This window comes from Protomyctophum bolini (assembly GCF_963924005.1).
Source record: "Protomyctophum bolini genome assembly, chromosome: 22".
NCBI lineage: Eukaryota > Metazoa > Chordata > Actinopteri > Myctophiformes > Myctophidae > Protomyctophum > Protomyctophum bolini.
Genome location: NC_137883.1, coordinates 19,073,763 through 19,095,864, shown reverse-complemented (window position 1 = coordinate 19,095,864; position 22,102 = coordinate 19,073,763). Strand labels below are relative to the sequence as shown.

The 22,102-nt window shown below is 41.8% G+C and overlaps 1 pseudogene across 1 annotated transcript; it reads right to left on the bottom strand.

Annotated features, from left to right (window-relative positions):
• Positions 1 to 13,632: 13,632 nt before the first annotated feature.
• Positions 13,633 to 20,124, bottom strand: LOC308309690 (ataxin-1-like; annotated as a pseudogene). Its single transcript has 2 exons — positions 20,029 to 20,124; positions 13,633 to 15,076 (listed from the first exon to the last, which is right to left on the bottom strand). The product of its transcript is annotated as an ataxin-1-like (transcript).
• Positions 20,125 to 22,102: the final 1,978 nt, after the last annotated feature.

Below are 22,102 nucleotides of genomic sequence, written 5' to 3'. Positions count from 1 at the left end.
ATAACAAGTGCTATACAAGGAAGGGAGGAAGGAAGCTGTCTATTTTGTGTTTGCGTGTCAGTTGTTATAGTCATCAGGGCATACAGCCAACAACATTGGCTCTAATAATGTTACTTGAAATTGTATGGTAGCCTTGATTTACAATGCAACTGTGGATCTCAAAGTGGATTCAAAAGGCTCAGTTTCGCATGCTAGTATACGCTGATTTATCTCGGTGCTATAAGAGGTGGCCTGAAGAATGATGCAAGGAGAGTATACTTTAATTCATCATTACCGTGTTTTTGTAGCCGCCCTGTCTTTCTAATAACTGCAGGCATAGGAGATTCTGACTTTGATTTGAGGCCTGATCTGTTACCGTATACACTCCATGCAAAGATGTACTGTATTTTCAGGAGATTGCAGAGTGAGTGCCTCCAAGATCTTTTATTTATGTTGCACTTGAATTTCCCTATCTACTAGGCCCATCAGTGTGTGTGTGTGTGTGTGTGTGTGTGTGTGTGTGTGTGTGTGTGTGTGTGTGTGTGTGTGTGTGTGTGTGTGTGTGTGTGTGTGTGTGTGTGTGTGCGTGTGTGCGTGTGTGGCCGTATGTGGCCGTATGTGGCCGTGTGTGTGGCTGTGTGAATACAATAAATGTGTGATTCAAGACTTCAGCATGTTAAATATAAAGAAAACACGTATCCCTAATAGGCCTATTGCTTTTTCGACATTGTCTGCAAATCAATACCAGTGATCACATTAATTTGTTTTGATAATAGAGATGGGGTTAAGACCTTGGGTGAAATGTGTACATGTACTGTAAAGCAGGTGTTCCCAAACTTTTTTGGACCAGGTACCCCTTTTGGGGTAGATCTTTTTCCAGGTACCCCCTCATCCTCGCAACACGGATAACAATATATTTACAACCACAAGCAGTGTTTCCTGCAGGAAAAAGCTTTGGCATGGTGCTGGGCACAGGCCGCAATTTTGATTAATTAATTAATTTGATTAATTAATTAAGATAATACATTAAGATTAATTTGTATTATTGCTCTTGTATTGCTATTGGAGACACTGGGGGACACTGGGCAGGCACTGAGGAGGCACTGGGGAGACACTGGGGAGGCACTCAGGGGCACACTGGGGAGGCACTGGGAAGGCACTCGGGGGGCACACTGGGGAGGCATTGGGGAGGCACTCGGGGGGACACTGGGGAGGCACTCGGGGGGACACTGTCTAAATGTATACGGACGTCTAAATGTATACAGACGTCTAAATGTAGACGTCTAAATGTGTACGTCTAAATGTAGACGTCTAAATGTGTACGTCTTCTCTTATGGGGGTCCCTGGCATATCTTTTCAAATGGGGGTCCACACAAGTAGTGTCAATTTGGGGGTCCTTGACATGAAAAAGTTTGGGAACCACTGCTTTAAACACTGTTGAAATGTAAATTTTACATTTCAACGAAAGGACCTGTAAATGACAACACAAAAACTAAGGCACTGGTGTCGTACTTCTGGTTTACCGGAACGGGGTGCAACTCCCTGCAGTGCCCTGCTCAATTTGTTGTATTTACATGGTTCATTGGTCCATGGTCTCAGAGGTCATCGCTATAGTCTTCATCATTGTTGAGGATTTAAAACACGACACGGCATGTATTACACGCCGTTCCACATCATTTTTGAGGATTTATAAAAATTCCTCAATTTCCGCAATTTGCAATTTCCGCAATTTTCAATTTCCGCAATTTGCAATTTCCGCAATCAGCAATTTCCGCAATTTGCAATTTCCGCAATTTGCAATTTCCGCAATAATCCGCAATTTTTCCGCAATAATCCGCAATTCCTCCGCAATATTCCGCAATTTCCGCATTTTGCAAATTCCGCAATTTCCGCAATAAGCCGCAATAAGCCGCAATTTTTCCGCAATAATCCGCAATTCCTCCGCAATATTCCGCAATTTCCGCAATTTGCAATTTCCGCATTTTGCAAATTCCGCAATAATCCGCAATAATCCGCAATAATCCGCAATTCCTCCGCAATATTCCGCAATTTGCAATTTCCGCATTTTGCAAATTCCTCAATTTCCGCAATAATTCGCAATTTTTCCGCAATATTCCGCAATTTCCGCATTTTGCAAATTCCGCAATTTCCGCAATAATCCGCAATAATCCGCAATTCCTCCGCAATATTCCGCAATTTGCAATTTCCGTATTTAGCAAATTCCGCAATTTCCGCAATAATCCGCAATTCCTCCGCAATATTCCGCAATTTCCGCAATTTCCACATTTTGCAAATTACGCAATTTCCGCAATTTTCCGCAATAATCCGCAATTCCTCCGCAATACTCCGCAATTCCTCCGCAATACATATACCAATTTTTTCTTTTTTTTAAAACTCCGCAATTTCCTAATGTTTCTCATCCTCCGCAAAACCGCAATTTTTTCGTTAAATACAACACATTGAGCAGGGCACTGCAGGGAGTTGAACCCCGTTCCGGTAAACCAGAAGTACCAGTACCAGTGCCTTAGCTTTTGTGTATTCAACTATTTGGGTAACATGTGAGCTTTATCCTCTAATTCATGGGCCTGGATTTTTTTTCAAAATTTCAAAAAACATGGGCTATAACCCATCGTTTTTTAATTTTTTTTCTAGTTATTTTTTAACATGTCTACGGTGGATGTATATAAAACAAACACTTTACAGACTGGCAAGATGGCAGACATGTGCATATCGTTAATAGATTAAAGATGGCAGCCGTGTGCATATCGTCAATATAGCAGGACTTGAGATGGTGAACTCCTGAAATGTGAAGGCTTATGCCTATTCATGTTCCATCGTACGACAAAGTATAAATCATGATTTGGAACAGTGTTTCCCAAACTGCTTAGCTCAAGACCCAAAAGAGAAATTCTCTCTTACCTGGAACCAACTAAAAAAATAAAAGTAAAAAAATAAAACTAAACTAACTTAAATTTAGAAAAAAAAAGTTAGACTCGTTTCTCATCATTTTGGACCGTGGGCTATAGCCCATATTGTAAGGCATACTATAGCGCGCCGTTTTTCATCATTTTTGACGATTTGAAAAAAATGACAAAATGACAAAAACGATGGGTTATAGCCCATGTTTTTTTTAATTTTGAAAAAAAAAGTTAGCCTCGTTTCTCATCATTTTGGACCGTGGGCTATAGCCCATATCGTACGGCATACTATAGCGCGCCGTTTTTCATCATTTTTGACGATTTGAAAAAAATGACGAAATGACAAAAACGATGGGTTATAGCCCATGTTTTTTTAAATTTTGAAAAAAAAAGTTAGCCTCGTTTCTCATCATTTTGGACCGTGGGCTATAGCCCATATCGTACGGCATACTATAGCGCGCCGTTTTTCATCATTTTTGACGATTTGAAAAAAATTACGAAATGACAAAAACGATGGGTTATAGCCCATGTTTTTTGAAATTTTGAAAAAAAAAGTTAGCCTCGTTTCTTATCATTTTGGACCGTGGGCTATAGCCCATATCGTACGGCATACTATAGCGCGCCGTTTTTCATCATTTTTGACGATTTGAAAAAAATGACGAAATGACAAAAACGATGGGTTATAGCCCATGTTTTTTTAAATTTAAAAAAAAAAAGTTAGCCTCGTTTCTCATCATTTTGGACCGTGGGCTATAGCCCATATCGTACGGCATACTATAGCGCGCCGTTTTTCATCATTTTTGACGATTTGAAAAAAATGACGAAATGACAAAAACGATGGGTTATAGCCCATGTTTTTTTAAATTTTGAAAAAAAAAGTTAGCCTCGTTTCTCATCATTTTGGACTGTGGGCTATAGCCCATATCGTACGGCATACTATAGCGCGCCGTTTTTCATCATTTTTGACGATTTGAAAAAGATGACGAAATGACAAAAACGATGGGTTATAGCCCATGTTTTTTTAAATTTTGAAAAAAAAAGTTAGCCTCGTTTCTCATCATTTTGGACCGTGGGCTATAGCCCATATCGTACGGCATACTATAGCGCGCCGTTTTTCATCATTTTTGACGATTTGAAAAAAATTACGAAATGACAAAAACGATGGGTTATAGCCCATGTTTTTTTAAATTTTGAAAAAAAAAAGTTAGCCTCGTTTCTTATCATTTTGGACCGTGGGCTATAGCCCATATCGTACGGCATACTATAGCGCGCCGTTTTTCATCATTTTTGACGATTTGAAAAAAATGACGAAATGACAAAAACGATGGGTTATAGCCCATGTTTTTTGAAATTTTGAAAAAAAAAGTTAGCCTCGTTTCTCATCATTTTGGACCGTGGGCTATAGCCCATATCGTACGGCATACTATAGCGCGCCGTTTTTCATCATTTTTGACGATTTGAAAAAAATGACGAAATGACAAAAACGATGGGTTATAGCCCATGTTTTTTTTAATTTTGAAAAAAAAAAGTTAGCCTCGTTTCTCATCATTTTGGACCGTGGGCTATAGCCCATATCGTACGGCATACTATAGCGCGCCGTTTTTCATAATTTTTGACGATTTGAAAAAAATGACGAAATGACAAAAACGATGGGTTATAGCCCATGTTTTTTTTTAATTTTGAAAAAAAAAGTTAGCCTCGTTTCTCATCATTTTGGACCGTGGGCTATAGCCCATATCGTACGGCATACTATAGCGCACCGTTTTTCATCATTTTTGACGATTTGAAAAAAATGACGAAATGACAAAAACGATGGGTTATAGCCCATGTTTTTTGAAATTTTGAAAAAAAAAGTTAGCCTCGTTTCTCATCATTTTGGACCGTGGGCTATAGCCCATATCGTACGGCATACTATAGCGCGCCGTTTTTCATCATTTTTGACGATTTGAAAAAAATGACGAAATGACAAAAACGATGGGTTATAGCCCATGTTTTTTGAAATTTTGAAAAAAAAAGTTAGCCTCGTTACTCATCATTTTGGACCGTGGGCTATAGCCCATATCGTACGGCATACTATAGCGCGCCGTTTTTCATCATTTTTGACGATTTGAAAAAAATGACGAAATGACAAAAACGATGGGTTATAGCCCATGTTTTTTGAAATTTTGAAAGAAAAAGTTAGCCTCGTTTCTCATCATTTTGGACCGGGGGCTATAGCCCATATCGTACGGCATACTATAGCGCGCCGTTTTTCATCATTTTTGACGATTTGAAAAAAATGACGAAATGACAAAAACGATGGGTTATAGCCCATGTTTTTTGAAATTTTGAAAAAAAAAAGTTAGCCTCGTTTCTCATCATTTTGGACCGTTGGCTATAGCCCATATCGTACGGCATACTATAGCGCGCCGTTTTTCATCATTTTTGACGATTTGAAAAAAATGACGAAATGACAAAAACGATGGGTTATAGCCCATGTTTTTTGAAATTTTGAAAAAAAAGGTTAGCCTCGTTTCTCATCATTTTGGACCGTGGGCTATAGCCCATATCGTACGGCATACTATAGCGCGCCGTTTTTCATCATTTTTGACGATTTGAAAAAAATGACGAAATGACAAAAACGATGGGTTATAGCCCATGTTTTTTAAAATTTTGAAAAAAAAAGTTAGCCTCGTTTCTCATCATTTTGGACCGTGGGCTATAGCCCATATCGTACGGCATACTATAGCGTGCCGTTTTTCATCATTTTTGACGATTTGAAAAAAATGACGAAATGACAAAAACGATGGGTTATAGCCCATGTTTTTTTTAATTTTGAAAAAAAAAGTTAGCCTCGTTTCTCATCATTTTGGACCGTGGGCTATAGCCCATATCGTACGGCATACTATAGCGCGCCGTTTTTCATCATTTTTGACGATTTGAAAAAAATGACGAAATGACAAAAACGATGGGTTATAGCCCATGTTTTTTGAAATTTTGAAAAAAAAAAGTTAGCCTCGTTTCTCATCATTTTGGACCGTGGGCTATAGCCCATATCGTACGGCATACTATAGCGCGCCGTTTTTCATCATTTTTGACGATTTGAAAAAAATGACGAAATGACAAAAACGATGGGTTATAGCCCATGTTTTTTGAAATTTTGAAAAAAAAAGTTAGCCTCGTTTCTCATCATTTTAGACCGTGGGCTATAGCCCATATCGTACGGCATACTATAGCGCGCCGTTTTTCATCATTTTTGACGATTTGAAAAAAATGACGAAATGACAAAAACGATGGGTTATAGCCCATGTTTTTTGAAATTTTGAAAAAAAAAGTTAGCCTCGTTTCTCATCATTTTGGACCGTGGGCTATAGCCCATATCGTACGGCATACTATAGCGCGCCGTTTTTCATCATTTTTGACGATTTGAAAAAAATGACGAAATGACAAAAACGATGGGTTATAGCCCATGTTTTTTTTAATTTTGAAAAAAAAAAAGTTAGCCTCGTTTCTCATCATTTTGGACCGTGGGCTATAGCCCATATCGTACGGCATACTATAGCGCGCCGTTTTTCATAATTTTTGACGATTTGAAAAAAATGACGAAATGACAAAAACGATGGGTTATAGCCCATGTTTTTTTTTAATTTTGAAAAAAAAAGTTAGCCTCGTTTCTCATCATTTTGGACCGTGGGCTATAGCCCATATCGTACGGCATACTATAGCGCACCGTTTTTCATCATTTTTGACGATTTGAAAAAAATGACGAAATGACAAAAACGATGGGTTATAGCCCATGTATTTTGAAATTTTGAAAAAAAAAGTTAGCCTCGTTTCTCATCATTTTGGACCGTGGGCTATAGCCCATATCGTACGGCATACTATAGCGCGCCGTTTTTCATCATTTTTGACGATTTGAAAAAAATGACGAAATGACAAAAACGATGGGTTATAGCCCATGTTTTTTGAAATTTTGAAAAAAAGTTAGCCTCGTTACTCATCATTTTGGACCGTGGGCTATAGCCCATATCGTACGGCATACTATAGCGCGCCGTTTTTCATCGTTTTTGACGATTTGAAAAAAAATGACGAAATGACAAAAACGATGGGTTATAGCCCATGTTTTTTTTAATTTTGAAAAAAAAAGTTAGCCTCGTTTCTCATCATTTTGGACCGTGGGCTATAGCCCATATCGTACGGCATACTATAGCGCGCCGTTTTTCATCATTTTTGACGATTTGAAAAAAATGACGAAATGACAAAAACGATGGGTTATAGCCCATGTTTTTTGAAATTTTGAAAAAAAAAAGTTAGCCTCGTTTCTCATCATTTTGGACCGTGGGCTATAGCCCATATCGTACGGCATACTATAGCGCGCCGTTTTTCATCATTTTTGACGATTTGAAAAAAATGACGAAATGACAAAAACGATGGGTTATAGCCCATGTTTTTTGAAATTTTGAAAAAAAAAGTTAGCCTCGTTTCTCATCATTTTAGACCGTGGGCTATAGCCCATATCGTACGGCATACTATAGCGCGCCGTTTTTCATCATTTTTGACGATTTGAAAAAAATGACGAAATGACAAAAACGATGGGTTATAGCCCATGTTTTTTGAAATTTTGAAAAAAAAAGTTAGCCTCGTTTCTCATCATTTTGGACCGTGGGCTATAGCCCATATCGTACGGCATACTATAGCGCGCCGTTTTTCATCATTTTTGACGATTTGAAAAAAATGACGAAATGACAAAAACGATGGGTTATAGCCCATGTTTTTTTTAATTTTGAAAAAAAAAAGTTAGCCTCGTTTCTCATCATTTTGGACCGTGGGCTATAGCCCATATCGTACGGCATACTATAGCGCGCCGTTTTTCATAATTTTTGACGATTTGAAAAAAATGACGAAATGACAAAAACGATGGGTTATAGCCCATGTTTTTTTTTAATTTTGAAAAAAAAAGTTAGCCTCGTTTCTCATCATTTTGGACCGTGGGCTATAGCCCATATCGTACGGCATACTATAGCGCACCGTTTTTCATCATTTTTGACGATTTGAAAAAAATGACGAAATGACAAAAACGATGGGTTATAGCCCATGTTTTTTGAAATTTTGAAAAAAAAAGTTAGCCTCGTTTCTCATCATTTTGGACCGTGGGCTATAGCCCATATCGTACGGCATACTATAGCGCGCCGTTTTTCATCATTTTTGACGATTTGAAAAAAATGACGAAATGACAAAAACGATGGGTTATAGCCCATGTTTTTTGAAATTTTGAAAAAAAGTTAGCCTCGTTACTCATCATTTTGGACCGTGGGCTATAGCCCATATCGTACGGCATACTATAGCGCGCCGTTTTTCATCATTTTTGACGATTTGAAAAAAATGACGAAATGACAAAAACGATGGGTTATAGCCCATGTTTTTTGAAATTTTGAAAGAAAAAGTTAGCCTCGTTTCTCATCATTTTGGACCGGGGGCTATAGCCCATATCGTACGGCATACTATAGCGCGCCGTTTTTCATCATTTTTGACGATTTGAAAAAAATGACGAAATGACAAAAACGATGGGTTATAGCCCATGTTTTTTGAAATTTTGAAAAAAAAAAGTTAGCCTCGTTTCTCATCATTTTGGACCGTGGGCTATAGCCCATATCGTACGGCATACTATAGCGCGCCGTTTTTCATCATTTTTGACGATTTGAAAAAAATGACGAAATGACAAAAACGATGGGTTATAGCCCATGTTTTTTGAAATTTTGAAAAAAAAGGTTAGCCTCGTTTCTCATCATTTTGGACCGTGGGCTATAGCCCATATCGTACGGCATACTATAGCGCGCCGTTTTTCATCATTTTTGACGATTTGAAAAAAATGACGAAATGACAAAAACGATGGGTTATAGCCCATGTTTTTTAAAATTTTGAAAAAAAAAGTTAGCCTCGTTTCTCATCATTTTGGACCGTGGGCTATAGCCCATATCGTACGGCATACTATAGCGTGCCGTTTTTCATCATTTTTGACGATTTGAAAAAAATGACGAAATGACAAAAACGATGGGTTATAGCCCATGTTTTTTTAAATTTTGAAAAAAAGTTAGCCTCGTTTCTCATCATTTTGGACCGTGGGCTATAGCCCATATCGTACGGCATACTATAGCGCGCCGTTTTTCATCATTTTTGACGATTTGAAAAAAATGACGAAATGACAAAAACGATGGGTTATAGCCCATGTTTTTTGAAATTTTGAAAAAAAAAAGTTAGCCTCGTTTCTCATCATTTTGGACCGTGGGCTATAGCCCATATCGTACGGCATACTATAGCGCGCCGTTTTTCATCATTTTTGACGATTTGAAAAAAATGACGAAATGACAAAAACGATGGGTTATAGCCCATGTTTTTTGAAATTTTGAAAAAAAAAGTTAGCCTCGTTTCTCATCATTTTAGACCGTGGGCTATAGCCCATATCGTACGGCATACTATAGCGCGCCGTTTTTCATCATTTTTGACGATTTGAAAAAAATGACGAAATGACAAAAACGATGGGTTATAGCCCATGTTTTTTGAAATTTTGAAAAAAAAAGTTAGCCTCGTTTCTCATCATTTTGGACCGTGGGCTATAGCCCATATCGTACGGCATACTATAGCGCGCCGTTTTTCATCATTTTTGACGATTTGAAAAAAATGACGAAATGACAAAAACGATGGGTTATAGCCCATGTTTTTTGAAATTTTGAAAAAAAAAGTTAGCCTCGTTTCTCATCATTTTGGACCGTGGGCTATAGCCCATATCGTACGGCATACTATAGCGCGCCGTTTTTCATCATTTTTGACGATTTGAAAAAAATGACGAAATGACAAAAACGATGGGTTATAGCCCATGTTTTTTGAAATTTTGAAAAAAAAAGTTAGCCTCGTTTCTCATCATTTTGGACCGTGGGCTATAGCCCATATCGTACGGCATACTATAGCGCGCCGTTTTTATGTACAAATATACAGTACAAATCTATTTTATTCCAAAAAGGGTACAAATAAAAACGCAACAAAATATAGTAATTAATGCTTTGTTAAGTTCAGGTAGGTGTAGGGTATTCTAAGGGAGCACTTTGGGTAGACAACTCTAAGGCTTCTGATAAAGAATCAATACATATTGGTACGGCCATACAATATTAAAACTCACTATACAAAGTCCATACAACCTGGATTATACTTGTGGATTGACACATACACATCATTGCATATATTTTGCAGATTTAGGCGTAAAAAAAAAGATGCTTATTTTTTTGTTTTTGTTTAAACTAGTTACACGTCACATAAAAAGCAGTGTCACCTAGTGCCAAAAGTACAATGTCAAATCTGAAAATACAGGACTTTTAAAAAAAAGAAAAGAAACCGTCGTCATTCCCCTGATTTCCTTATAGGCATCAGCAATACCTAAACCGTCCTGAATTTACCGTAGCTATACGACAGTAGACCAAACCCGGGAGTCATTTTACAGTGATGGACAAAGTACTCAACCCCAGTCCTTGAGTCAAGGTAGAGATACTCCTGGTCAAATATTACTCCACTACACAGTTGCAAAGACTACTTTGAGTACTGGAGTACTTGCCTTTCGAGGGAAAATAAATACTTAGATTTTGCTGAAATATTCAATAAATAATAATCGTGGAAATAGCAGATCTATAAGCTCACATGCATTGTGACGTGTTGTGTGCTTGGCTTATATATCGATTATTTCACTATTATTTAAATAAGTGGTCATTCACACTTTTTCCCTTCTTAGAAATGTAGTAGTCAAAAGTACAATATTTGTCTTTGAAATGTAGTGGAGTGAAAGTCATAAGTATCCAAAAATACAAATACTCAAGTAAATACTCCTTTTGTTTTTACTCAAGTAAATGTACTAAGTTACTGTCCATCACTGGCCATTTATGCAGGGATTATAATGCCCGTTTCCATAGTCACAAGAAACATTAGACATTAAGAAGTAGTCACTGAGGGCCACCATTTTCTCCATTATACCAACATGGAACCATCGCACTCCGTTATCTAGAGGAGAACGAGGGCCAGAATTTAGACCAGTAATTCTCAAACCTTTTCATTTGGAGGACCGCAAGTTGAATATGTATATAGCTGGGGACACACTGGAACTCTTCAAGGAGCCCTGGGTCTACCCAGATCCCCCCCCCCAAAATAGCTAACTATACAAAAAAAAAAAAAAAAAAAAAAAAGAGGAAAGAAATCTATACATCTACAAAAACATGCACACAGCCTTTCCTCCCCCCAATGATTTTGTGTGCTTTACATTTTGGAACTCTTCAATTTACCAACAGTTAATTTTAAAACACTGTAAAAGAGGGCAATTAGTGCAATTACTCACAACAAAGGATTTCAGTAAGTGAATGAAACGAGAGAGTTCAGACATCTTGACTTATGAGCTGATGGAAAGCTGCTAAACGCAACGTTCTTCTCAAATTAGAGAGCAAAGAAGAGTCGTACTGTAGCATAGAATGGTCTTGCCGTGAGAATAGGAGGTAAAGTCAAAGGTGGCACTGCTTGCACCATGAGAACCATATTAAACTATATTAACTGCTTGCACCATGAGAATCATATTAAAAAAGGTGTTAGCCTAAAATACTGCGTTTCGGTGGCTTGGTAATTATACCAAATAACGTTGAATACACATTGAAATTCAAATGATCCAACTAGTCATGATTTGGCTCCAACTGTGTGGCAACGTCACAGGTCTAGGCAAGAGTGAAATGATCTGTGACTGAACAGAATTCTGTATTTAGAAAATGTTTAAAATAAAAGGTCTGCTGGAAATAGTAACAAAGCAATATTACAAACTACTACTACCTCTTATTTGGATGCCCATGTTGGGAAAGGAATGGAAAACATAAGTACTCAATGAGGGCTCAATATATAAAAGGACTGCATCAGCCTACTTGCATACAACACAAACCTGCCCAATCCCTTAATCTGTACGCTTCAACAGCGCAGGGCAGAATACTTCCGTTTTTACTGCATAGTACATGCTAAGACTACATCAAATGTTGTCAGGTGTTTTGTGTAACTATATTGCTATTACCATATAACTCAAAATGTGCTCATTATTACAAAACTAAAATGAAAAGGATTGAGGTCTTTACGATTAAAAGAGTACGGTCTTGACCTGTGATATATGTAAAGTGTCATGAGATAAACTTGCGATTCGTGACTTGGCATTTTTAAATACAAATTGATTGGTTGATATGGCAAGGCGTATTATCGGTAATGGGAATGGCAACAAACATAAAAAATCCTTTAACCCATTTAGGCCTGACATCGAAATTTCTTCTAAGTCCACAGTCAGTTTTCTGAAATACCCGTTTCTATATTAGCGGTGCTCAATATTTCATGTCAAGGACCCCAACAATGATTATGTAATTGGCCACCGACCCCCATCTGAAAATATGTTGTTCCAGGAACCCCTCAGAAGCAAAGATTTGAGTTAAAAACGTTCACTCTGATAAAATATATATATATTCAAAGATCTGTGCCGCATTTTCACTATTTTTCATAAAATAGCAGGCCCTCGGTGGCACGCTATGAGCTTGTAGATCTTAGGGGCTCCGTCCGTTCAACATCAAATGAATGTTCTCGAGGCAAGGGTTAAATTAAGCCCAATTCATACTACGTCGCACGGCAAAAATAGTTGACCTACAAGCTCACAGCGCTGGGAGTTGTGAGCTTGTAGGTCTGCTGTTCTTGCCGTGCGACACAGCATGAATTAGCGTTTACGGTTGGGGGAATGTGGACGTATGAACTACATTTGACACAGCTGTCATTCATATATATATATATATATATATATATAGACTTGGATGTCACCACATCAGAACTCAGATTAGATACACATCAATGTCGGGGCTGAGGGACAGGTTCGTTTTAAATCTACAAACACCTTACTGTCTCAGACAAGCAAAGAATGAACAAAATGGATGTATCCGAGTGATATTGAACATTCAAGAGCACAGAGGTGATGAAATTAGAGACCAGTTAACCACATTAAACCTTGTTTTTTTTTAACTTTTTTCCAGAAATAGCTAAAATAGGTGATCTACAAGCTAAAAACGTATAGATCAGCTATTACCGTAATTTGTTACGTAACAAAGTATATAGGGCTTAACCCATTAGGTTATGCTTTAGCTATTGAAAAATAGCAGATCTACAAGCTCATAGCGCGCCACCGAGTGGCGCACTACGAGCTTGTAGGTCTGCTATTTTTGAAAAATCGAAGAACAACTGACATAGAAACATAGCTTTTTCAGAAAACTGTCATTTTCAAACAGACATTTTTAGAATCTGATCTCAGGTCAAAATGGGTTAAGTGGTTAAATGTCTATAATGGGATAGGATTAATATAAAAGCAGAAATGCAGGAGAAACAGACAAGTGGAACTGAGTAACTTTATAACGGGAATGTCTGTGTGGAATGCCTCAACGAACTGAATTATACAAACTGATTGATCATCACTATGTTTGATTGTAAGACTGTAAGACTTGCAGGGGGGGGGATCTTATCAAATATCACTACATCAGGACCTGCGGGAATTAGGAGTGAGTCTCATTGTGCTACTAACACATTCTTCTTAGTCCAGCCCAGGGTCTATTAGTGAGAGGAAGGTTTGGTTTGCCCTCAATGTGATGATAACCATAGGATGGAATGGAGGCTCTAGGGAGGATGAGAAATGCGGTCTATAAGGACTTTGGTAGGCGATTCACCAGCTACATGATCGAGTGTCCATCGAGCGTCCCTTGATGGACAACTTGACCTCCTGGGAGATGAAGGATGGCCGAGGGGGGCCGCCAGACGTGCCCATCTGAGGGCCCCGCGGCCCCTCGTCTCCCTTCATGGTATATCTTTGGATGCCAGGGGCCGACCAGCGCCTCTGAGAAGCACCCAGTGCAGACTGCGCCACTCCCGGCCCCACCCCCGGACACACAGAGCCCTCGGTGTGCAAATAGTAACTGCTCTGGCTCCTCGGGTGCTCCGCTGAGGTTCTATTTGGTCTGGTGGGCAGCTCGGTGTGCCCGGTGCCTCCTCCTCCTAACTGCATGGCCTCCTCCTTGTCTCCCCTGTCCCTCTCCCTTTCCCGCTCTCGGTGAACGCGTTCTAACCTGAAATGGGGCTGAGGCCGCGGCTGCTGAGGGGCCGGGGGGCCCATGGGCTGGTGGCCGCCGAGCCCAGCCGTAGAGTTGGCTTTAGTAGAAGAAGTCCTGGCCGGGTTGGTCTGCTGTGGTTGGGAATGATGCTGCTGTGGTTGTTTCTGCTACTGGGCCTGGGCCTGCTGCTGTAAGGTGATGGACACGCACACGTCTCCCACCTGGAGGTGATGGCAGGTCAAGCCATAGAGCTGGGCCGTGCGCTCCGGGCTGCAGGATGACCAGCCTTGGCCAAATACAAAAAAAGGGTGCTCCGGAGGCACGTCGATGGTCACCTTGCTCTGCTGCTCGCCCACGGTGAAGTGCAGAGCGACGAGGCCCGGTCTCTGTTGGCTGGAGCGGATGTCGACCACCATGCTGGAGTCGATCTTCAGCCCTCCGCTCACCTCGGCGCTCCGCACAAAGTCCTGAGTCTGCAGATCCTCGACACGCTTCAGCTCCCCAGTAGCTAGTTGGATGATGGCCCCCTTCATGAAGTGTGACGGGTTGCAGGAGGCCTGAGTGGGACCTGCTGTTGCTGGGACAGCGGGCTGTGGAGGGTGTAGCTGCTGCTGCTGAGCCGTAGTCAGCTCCACCACAGCCCTGTCGGGGAGGCACACTCTGGCGGGGGGGATCAGAGGTCTTGAAGTTAGCGATGGCGGCGGTCATGATGGCGTCATTGGCCTGCGCCACGTAGTGCTGCTGTGGAGGCTGATGATGCTGAGAGGGATGAGAGGGATGATACTCCAGGGGAATCAGGACCGGCTGACCGTTGGACAGCATGACCGCATGGCCCTGTGGCTGCCCTGCCGCGTGCTGATGCAACAAGGTCACCCTGGGGTCACCGTAGCACACGGGTTGTGTCGTATAGGCTGTCCGGCAAGCGATCATCCCTGCTGTGTCTCCGTGGACGTCTCTGCCTCTGTGGGAACCCTGAGACAGATTCAGGGGAGCAAAGGACACCTCTTTACGGCTCCCACCGTGGCCCGGGGAGGCCAGACGGCCCACTACCTGCTGGACCTAGAGGTGGAGTTAAAAAGAAAAGAAAGTGATCAGAATGAATCCCAATATATATTTTTTCCAAACTGTGTGAATATTACGCTATGATAAAGCAATGCAATTCCTCATTCAAAATGAGGCTTGGTGTTTGGCATTGAGCCTCCATACCTGCTGACATCAAATGTCCCTCATTGCTCCTTACAGCCGGGCACAGCAGTAAGAACAGTCCAATAGCACTTTACTGGTTCGTGTGTCATTGGACATATATTAGACTTTTAATCGCAACGCAGTGAACGCACAGAGCCAAATTAATAGAGGGTAGGGTACGACGGTACGCACCAAAGCACAGACGTAACATTTGGCTTCATTTTCCATTTGTTTCTGGTCCGTACAGAGCGTTGACGCTACAAAATAGAATCCAGATTTGTGGACGGATCAACAAGTTCTGATGCGTCCACATGCATCAGAGCTTTGTTCTGATGCGTCCACATGCATCAGAGCTTTGTTCTGATGCGTCCACATCATGTCACCTTCAGGGTGGTTGGCTAGTGGCTACCACTGTTATACAAACTATGACTGATGATGCATCACTTTCAGTCAGCCACTTAACCCATTTAGACCTGAGGACGATTCTACAAATGTCTTCTAAATCATGACAGTTTTCTGCAAAACCCTTTGTTTCTATGTCAGCGGTGCCCCCAAACATATCTGGATTTGGCCGCCGACCCCATCTGAAAATATGGTGTTCCAGGGATCCCCCAGAAGCAAAGATTTGAGTTAAAAACATTCGCTCTGAAAGAATATATATTCAAAGATTTGTGACACATTTCCACGATTTTTCAAAAATAGCAGCCCTACAAGCTCGTAGCGCGGCACTCGGCTTAAAACACGATTTCCTTGCATACAAATGGTACGCATTAGTGGTGGTGGCGTTAAAGAGAAGTAACCATCTTGCGTTAACCTCCACTAAAGAGGAAGGCGACAGTGGGTTAAACGTGTCAAAAAATTATGTTGCTAACTGATCTGAGGCCTAATGATCTACCGGCCCAAAACACATTCAAAATAATGTTGCTCTAGGCTAACTGATCTGAGGCCTAATGATCTACCGGCCCAAAACACATTCAATACAAGAATGGACAGGAAGGAACAGGAACACCGCCACAGCACTAAGCCAAACCTATAGCTGCGTTTAAGACAATATAATACATGGAAAATATTATGTTCTATTCCAACACCAAAAAGGACACAACAACTTTCAACATAGCTTCCATATTTACAGCATGCTATTATAGGTTAAATCATGTTTTTGTAACATTGACTTTTGGGGGTTAATAGCTAAATTATTACCTCTACAAGCACAATGAGCTTGTAGACGAAGTATACAAAGTAGTATAAAATAGGACTTTTAAGAGTCAAGTAAAATAATGATAAGTAATGCATGCATAGTTAATGTATATTAGATTTTCAGTGTTTCCCATGGCCCGAAGCTGATAGTGTGGACGGGGGGCTTTAACTTTCAAAATGTTGTGATTTGTTTGCGGTCTTTTTAGTCCGGGAGCTAGAACCAGCCCTCATAACAATTTTTGCTACCTTTTTTTCACTATTATTTCCTGTTAGCATATACCTTGGGCCATCTCAAAATGAAGGGACCACTCCCTACTCAGGGCCGTTTGGTTTCAGGGGCCCAAAAACCCCTTTTTTGGTATATGTCTCTGGCGAAATTGTGTAAAGGCAAATAAAAATTCACTAAAATTACATGAATACACATGGAAGTGTGAAATTTGGCATGGAGTATCCTGACACATAGGGGTAAGTATCAGAATAGGATTTTGGGGCTATCTACCATTGTATTCTTAAATATGACCTACATCATCCTCAGAAACACAAAAATATACACTGTCCGTTTAACAAATAACAAAGATGGTTATTTTCCAGCACATTAGGGTGAATATAACTGCCTCACTTGTATATAGAAAACTTCCCATATCCTTAAGCTTCAATTTAAGCCCAAGATGACCTCTCTATCTTGAAGATTACTCTTTCTGTGGCCAAAATGCTGCACTATACCTCAAATCGGAGACATTTTCATTATCAGTCACTATAGCCTTCCAGAGTCCTAGAATGTAACAATAGGTTCACATGTTCTGCAACTACTGCTGTCTGAAGTTAGAAACATGAATACTACAGCAGGAACGCCTTTTATTATATTTATATTTATTTATTATATTATATGCACATAATAGCTTGTTTCAGTACATAGCCTATCAATAGTCACCCAAATCAATGTGCACCCAAATGTTAATAGAAAATAGAAATGTTGAATGGGAGAAGAGGTAGAAACCTGATTGTGTCCACCTTGATGCATTAATATAATTCAACCATCATCACTCCATGTCACCCTCAATAAATATATGTGAAACCACAAGCCGACTATGGTCCTGCATGGTTCTCTAATAGGCACACTGGTGTAAGGGTGATATAGCCTACAACCAGCAAACCCCTTCGTACAGTATACAATTCTTTCATGGTCCTTCGAGCACGGATCACCCTGCCATCAGAGATGGACCGGAGTCCCCCTCCCCAGCTCCACCGCCACCATCGGCGCAGCAGCGACCATGGGCCCCAGCCCCCCAGCAGCCATGGCCCTCCGCCCCCCAGCAGCCATGGCCGTACTGTACTGTACATTATGTGTTGCATGTCATTATAGGTGAGCCGTACTGTACTGTACATTATGTGTCGCATGTCGTTATAGGTGAGCCGTACTGTACTGTACATTATGTGTCGCATGTCGTTATACTGTAGGTGAGCCGTACTGTACTGTACATTATGTGTCACATGTTGTTATAGGTGAGCCGTACTGTACTGTACTGTACACTATGTGTCGCATGTCGTTAAGGTGAGCCGTACTGTACTGTACATTATGTGTCGCATGTCGTTATGTTGTCCAGCATTCACAGCATGTCAGGGCCCTCAGCTCCACAGCAGCCATGGCCCCCACTCCCCCAGCAGCCATGGACCCCACTCCCCCAGCTCCCAGCAGCAGCCATGGCCCCCAGCTCCCCAGCAGCCATGGCCCCCACTCCCCCAGCAGCCATGGACCCCACTCCCCCAGCTCCCAGCAGCAGCCATGGCCCTCAGCTCCCCAGCAGCCATGGCCCCCACTCCCCCAGCTCCCAGCAGCAGCCATGGCCCCCAGCTCCCCAGCAGCCATGGCCCCCACTCCCCCAGCTCCCAGCAGCAGCCATGGCCCCCAGCTCCCCAGCAGCCATGGCCCCCACTCCCCCAGCTCCCAGCAGCAGCCATGGCCCCCAGCTCCCCAGCAGCCATGGCCCCCACTCCCCCAGCTCCCAGCAGCAGCCATGGCCCCCAGCTCCCCAGCAGCCATGGCCCCCACTCACCCAGCTCCCCAGCAGCCATGGCCCCAACTCCCCCAGCTCCCAGCAGCAGCCATGGCCCCCACTCCCCCAGCTCCCAGCAGCAGCCATGGCCCCCAGCTCCCCAGCAGCCATGGCCCCCACTACCCCAGCTCCCAGCAGCAGCCATGGCCCCCAGCTCCCCAGCAGCCATGGCCCCCACTCCCCCACAGCAGCCATGGCCCCCACTCGCCCAGCTCCCCAGCAGCAGCCATGGCCCCCACTCCCCCAGCTCCCCAGCAGCCATGGCCCCCACTCCCCCAGCTCCCAGCAGCAGCCATGGCCCCCAGCTCCCCAGCAGCCATGGCCCCCACTCCCCCAGCTCCAAGCAGCAGCCATGGCCCCCAGTTCCCCAGCAGCCATGGCCCCCACTCCCCCAGCTCCCCAGAAGCAGCTGAGGGCCATGGCTGCTGGGGGGCTGGGGCCCATGGTCGCTGCTGCGCCGATGGTGGCGGTGGAGCTGGGGAGGGGGACTCCGGTCCATCTCTGATGGCAGGGTGATCCGTGCTCGAAGGACCATGAAAGAATTGTATACTGTACGAAGTGGTTTGCTGGTTGTAGGCTATATCACCCTTACACCAGTGTGCCTATTAGAGAACCATGCAGGACCATAGTCGGCTTGTGGTTTCACATATATTTATTGAGGGTGACATGGAGTGATGATGGTTGAATTATATTAACGCATCAAGGTGGACAGAATCAGGTTTCTACCTCTTCTCCCATTCAACATTTCTATACCAAATGAGACCAAATGTTTTCTCTGAGGGTTACACCTGGGCCTTTATAGGCCAGCCACAGGTGTGCCCAACTAGTAGTCAGTATAGCCCCACCCACTACTAGAGGAATGAGGTGATCATGCATGTCATTATAGGTGAGCCATACTGTACTGTACTGTACATTATGTGTCGCATGTCGTTATAGGTGAGCCGTACTGTACTGTACTGTACATTATGTGTCGCATGTAGTTATAGGAGAGCCATACTGTACTGTACATTATGTGTCGCATGTCGTTATAGGTGAGCCGTACTGTACTGTACATTATGTGTCGCATGTCGTTATAGGTGAGCCATACTGTACTGTACTGTACATTATGTGTCGCATGTCGTTATAGGTGAGCCGTACTGTACTGTACATTATGTGTCGCATGTCGTTATAGGTGAGCCATACTGTACTGTACATTATGTGTCGCATGTCGTTATAAGTGAGTCGTACTGTACTGTACATTATGTGTCGCATGTCGTTATAGGTGAGCCGTACTTTACTGTACATTATGTGTCGCATGTCGTTATAGGTGAAGTCCTTCAGCGCCCCCCCCTGTGTGCCCCCCCCCCCACACACACACCCCTTTAGGCCCATCACAATTACTACATAAGTATTTGTGATAATCGCAATACTTTTGGGATAATAGTCATAATCGTTCCCATGTTAGAAAGTAGTGGAAGTAGCAGATCTAGGAGCTCAAAACTGTTTTGATCTCGTAGATCTGATACTTTCACTATTCATGTATCTTTTTATTGTAATTTAAATCATTTATGAATACTTGTGACGGTCCTAATGTACCTCAATGTACCAGCTTGAGCGGTACATTTGCATGGGGATTCCAGACAACATAGCGCGCCCACTATCGTTGACCGGGCGGGGAGACCCCCCAGGCATCTCGACCCTATCCCCGGCGTTCCCAAGGAGCATTCCAGACATCAAGGACAGCCGGCATAATTTTCCTTAATAAATAATGCCTATAAATAAATAAACAAAAAAACAACAAAAAACAAGTGTTAGAAATGACTACACCTGTACGTGCCCATCGGCCTACTTGAGAACGATGCAACTAGGGAACCTAATAATACCCGGTCCCTTTTGTGCCCATACTGTATATGGAGGTCTCTACTGTATCTGTCTGTCTGTGCCTGAAGAGTGCAAACTGACTGGAAAAAGTGGACTGGTTAAGTAATCAATTGGCAGGTGTGGGGTTGCCATGGCAATCAATTGGCTGAGGCAGAGGCTGGAAATTGCACAGGTGAGGCCGGGGACTGATTGGGCCCACTGGCAGAGCCTGACCAGGTGTGCTATGACAAGTTGAAAATAGCCGATCTACAAGCTCACAACAGCTCGCAGTGCAAGGTATTACCACTGCAATGCTGTAGCTAAAGAAAAAAATACAATCTTTCTAACAGCAATGATGAATACTATTTAAAGGTATTCATAAGCAGTGTTGGAATAAATACTCTCATTTCTGACTTGAAGGACAACTTTAGTTGTTTTCAACCACGGTTCATGTTTTAGGCTGTGATTAGAGAAAGTAAAAGATTAGTGTTCATTTGTTCATTTTAATTTGCTGCTTTCTTTCGTTTTAAATTTGAACATGGGGCTACAAAATGTTATGATGATTTCTTTAATAATATTTACTATAGTCCTACTAGACCCCTGGAAATGACATCTGGCCTCAGAATATCACGGGATCAACTGAATGTGAAGGAGGATACTGGGGGGGGATGCCATACTGTGTGTCATAGGCTCAATATGTCAGTTTGTCACCTCACCCTTGACATTCAACAGATCCCGTGATCTTTTGTGGCCAGATGTAATTGTATGGGGTCTAGTGGGACTTCACTATAGTGTAGGAAAACAAATCGCTATAACATATTTAGCCCCATGTTCGAATGGCCCCCGCCCATGTCAAAAATAGGTAAAATCGCTAAAACGAAAGAAAGCAGCAAATGAAAGAAAATGTATGCTCATCTTTTACTTTCTCTAATGACCTAAAAAACATGAACATTGCGTGAAATAGTCCAGAATTGTAAATGTACAAAATATTTGGTTTTAAAAATGTACATAAAGTACCAAAAGTAGAAAGTATAGTAATTCTACAGAATGTCCCATTACAAGTTTTCAAATGTGAGCTTGTAGATCGGCTACTTTAGTATACAGGACTGAAGTGGTTAATGCATGTTTTGTAATAAATATTTTAATAAATCTGCAAAGTAACTAGTAACAAATGTTTTCAAATAAATGTAGTGGAGGTAGAAGGATAATATTTGTAAGTAAAAAATATTGGGGGGAAACTTTCAAGTGCAAATACCTCAAAATGTAAGGCACAACTTTAGTTTTTTTCAACCAAGGTTCATGTTTTAGGTTGTTATTAGAGAAACTAAAAGGTTTCATTTGCAGCTTTCTTTCGTTTTAGGGATTTTAGCAGTTTTTTACAGCGGGGCGGGGGCATTCGAGCGTAGGGCTAAATATGTATTTTTTTACAAAATGTTATGGCAAACACAGGATCTACTGAATGTGACTGACATATTGAGCCAATACACACAGTGTGGCTTCCCCCAGTAGGCTACCTTCACATTCAGTGAGATCCTGTGATCTTCCGTGGCCAGATGCAATTTCCTGGGATCTAGTAGGACTATAGTAAATAATAAAAAGATAAATCACCATAAAATGTTGTACAAAAATACATATTTAGCCAACATGCTCGAATAACATTCATCTTTTACTTTCTCTGATAACCTAAAACATGAACCTTGGTTGATCAAAACTAAAGTTGTCCTTTGAGGAATGACCGAAGAACTCAAATTCCCTGGAAAACTGTTTTTGAGTGGTGTCACTCCCTTGGGTGGCTGTGTCTGAGCACGAA